We start from the raw sequence: 3,924 nt of genomic DNA on the forward strand, positions 1-3,924 counted from the left end.
TTAGATAACGGTGATGATTTCACAACACTGTGAGTATACTTGTAAAAATGGCATCGTGTCAGAGGTCCTTTAACTTCATGAGGGGGAAGGAGAATCAAGATCAATATCAGCCCAAAGCTGATTCCTACGAGGTGGTGGTCAGACATACCCCCACTTTCTAAATTTTTGACCAGTTCTGACAACTGCCTTACCTCCCAGGCGCTCTCTACTTCTCTGCTGGGTTCAGTAATTCTTTGCGATGGCTACACACAACTCACAGATCATACTCATGATTATGGGATTTATTACGGGACTAACAGGTTATAATTCAGCATCCACTTGGAGGTAACAGGAACAACTCAGGATACAGTTCTTCAGTTAGGACAGGTTCTCCTTGGCTGTTGCCACCGGGTCCACCTCTTGGCCTGGGCCTTGCACTCTCAGCCTGACCTCTGCCCTTGCGTGGGTCTGGCCTCTGCCCTGCTTAGGCCTGGCCTCTGTCCTGCTCGAGCAAGTGTTAGAAAGCTCTGTAGCTCTGCTGATAAGTGCCCAGAGGCACCCCACTCCACCCGGAAGCCTCCTGAACGAACATGCTCAGCTTGTCACTGTACGGGTCAGAAAGCCTAGCCTGCTGGTCCTGTGTTGCTGCTGCCTTGTACCATCTTCAGTGTTATAGCTCTCTCTGTCTCCTGGGTCTTGGAGATTCTCAGTGCAAGGACCCCAGGTCCAAAGAACAGACTCTGTTTCTGGCTCATCTTCTTGATGAGCCCCACCCAAGGATTGGCTCCCTTTAAGCCTAGTAGGATGGCAAAACCGACCAATCCCCTGCGAGGGTTACATGGACCTTATTTGCATGGCCCCACCCCCACAACGCTTCCATTCTTTACGCCTATGTATACTTTAATCTCCAAGTGTGCCTGTCCATCTAAGACATTAAAGGAAGTGTTTATACTGAATTTGGAGTTTTGCCGTATATCCTCTCCCAAGTTTGCAGTTTTTTGGCTTTGCTGTTTACTCCAGGAGAAAGTGTCTCATCTGCTGGGTTTATTAAGTTAATGTGGTTATCAATCTGATGACAAATAGCATACTCTGCACAGGTCAGAGTGGGGTCTTTTTCCAAAATAATTTTTTTTTAACTGAGTAAGGTATGCTAGGAGTGGCATTGATCCTGATTCCTTGGTAAAGACTCTTTAGCAAAGAGGAAAAGAAAGTTCCACCACCAGTGTATAGTTAAGTGCAATGGTGATAAGCAGTAGTCTGGCCAATCTTAGAAGGGGCTCCTGAGATTTTAAACTGCCCCAATAAGTCTGTCAGTTTGTCGTACTGTAGGTGGGGCTTGCACGTTGCTGTGATGCTGAAAGCTATGCTACCGGTATTCAAACAGCAGCAGGGTCACTGATGGCAGGCAGGTTTCAGCTGAGCTTCCAGACTAAGACAGACTAGGAAGAAGGACCCATCAGTCTACTTCTGAAAAGAATTAGCCCGTGAAAACCTTATGAATAGCAGTGAAACATTGTTTGATATAGTGCCGGAAGATGAGCCCCTCCGATTGGAAGGCACTCAAAAGACGACTGGGGAAGAGCTGCCTCCTCAAAGTAGAATCGACCTTAATGACGTGGATGGAATAAAACTTCCCAGACCTTCACCTGCTGATGTGGCATGACTCAAAATGAGAAGAAACAGCTACAAACATCCATTAATAATTGGAACGTGGAATGTATGAAGTATGAATCTAGGAAAATTGGAAGTCATCAGAAATGAAAGGTGTCATGGATTGATTTTTGGGGGGCCAAAGAGTGGAATGTCATGGATTGAATTATATCCCCACAAAAATGTGTGTATCAGTTTGGCTGGGCCATGATTCCTGTTACTGTGTGAATTTCCTGTATGTTGAAAATCCTGCAACTATGACGTTAATGAGGGAGGGTGGGCGGCAGTTGTTTTAGTGAGACAGGACTCAACCTACAGCACTGGATTGTGTCTTGAGGCAATCTCTTGAGATATAAAAGAGAGAAGTGGGCAGAGAGAGAGGGAGACCTCATACCACCAAGAAAGCAGCACCTGGACCAGAGCACATCCTTTGGACCCGGGGTCCCTGCACCTGAGAAGCTCCTCGACCAGGGGAAGATTGAGGACAAGGACCTTCCTCCAGAGCCGACGGAGAGAGAGAAAGCCTTCCTCTGGAGCCAATGCCCCAATTTTGTACTTTTAGCCTACTTTACTGTGAAGAAATAAACTTCTCTTTGTTAAAGCCACCCACTTGTGGTATTTCTGTCATAGCAGCACTAGATGACTAAAACAAAATGGAACACATAAACATCGATACTCTAGGCATTAGTGAGCTGAAATGGACTGGTATTGGCCATTTTGAATGAGACACACCTTATGGTCTACTATGCTTAGAATGACAACTCAAAGAGGAATGGCATTGCATTCATCATCCAAAAAAAAACACAAAACATTTCAAGATCTCTTCTGAAGTACAATGCTGTCAGAGATAGGACAATATCCATACACCTACAAGGAAAACCAGTTAATACAACTATTATTCAAATTTACACACCAACCACTAAGGCCAAAGATGAAGAAAATGAAGATTTTTACCAACTTTAGCAGTCTGAAATGAATCGAACGTGCAATCGGGATGCGTTGATAGTTGCTGGTGATTCGAATTCAAAAGTTGGAAACAAAGATGAAGAACAGATAGTTGGAAAATATGGCCTTTTTTTTTTTTAGAAACGGTGCTGGAGATTGCATCACAGAATTTTGCAAGACCAATGACTTCTTCGTTGCAAAGATGTATAAACGCTGATTATACATGTGGGCCTCACCAGGTGGACTACACAAGACTCAGATCAACTACATCTGTGGAAAGAGACTATGGAAAAGCTCAATACCATCAGTCAGAACAAGGTCAGGGGCTGACGGTGGAACAGACCATCAATTGCTCATATGCAAGTTCAAGCTGAAACTGAAGAAAATTAGAACAAGTTTACAAGAGCCAAAGTACAACCTTGAGTATATTTGGAAGACAGCTCTCCTAGGCTGGGTTCTCTAGAGAAGCAAACCCAGTAATGTGTATAAATACGTATAGAGAGAGTTATATTAAGGGAACAGCTCATGCGATTGTAGGGGTTGGAACTTCCCAAGACCTTGGATCAGGATAGACTTCTTTCCCAATTCACAGAGTTGCAGAAGCTGGTGAACCCAAGATGAGCAGGTTGGAGAGCAGGGATCCTGCTCACAGGTTGTTTTTCTGGGCAGGGTGGTTTAGCAGACACACATGAAGTAATCTCTTCAGATGGGAGTGGTTCTGCTGGCAGGAGTGATTCAATGGAATTTAGGGGCTCAGTGTCCCCAGCTTCCTGATTGTCTGCCCATATGTCCCCACCCCAAATTTCAGGATTCCATTTCTTCTCAATCAATGGCCTTAATTTAACTTCAGACACCTCTCAAGGGTGGCAATTGAGCTGGCATTGTAATTCAGCCACTCTTACAATAAGACTCTGGGTTTGGTTTTCGGCAATATCAGCTCTGTTACTACAAGAAATAAGGCTCCCTTTCAAAGCACAAGTGGAAACTTTGAAGTCATTTATGTAGCACCTGAGCTTTGACTCTGAAGCCATGAGCACATCTCTTTCTTTCACCAGTTCGTCTAGCAAAAGTAGGACCATCCAACCAGCTTCCTTATACTTCTGGTTCTGACAGAACCGTAGAAAGATATCACACATGTGTTCACCCAGAGCCTCACCTTTTGCCAACACCTGATCTATCGGTGGTGATATTTTGCGTATTTGTATCGCTACCTCATGCCATGGACCGTCGATACCCTCTTTACTGCTGGAAGCAGGGTCATCACCATTTTTAAGACTAGCCAGACTTGAGAACCAATTTAGAAAACTCATCCTTACAATTTTGTTTCTCTAGAATCACTCTCAGTACCAA

Source organism: Loxodonta africana, chromosome X (assembly GCF_030014295.1).
Source record: "Loxodonta africana isolate mLoxAfr1 chromosome X, mLoxAfr1.hap2, whole genome shotgun sequence".
Lineage (NCBI taxonomy): Eukaryota > Metazoa > Chordata > Mammalia > Proboscidea > Elephantidae > Loxodonta > Loxodonta africana.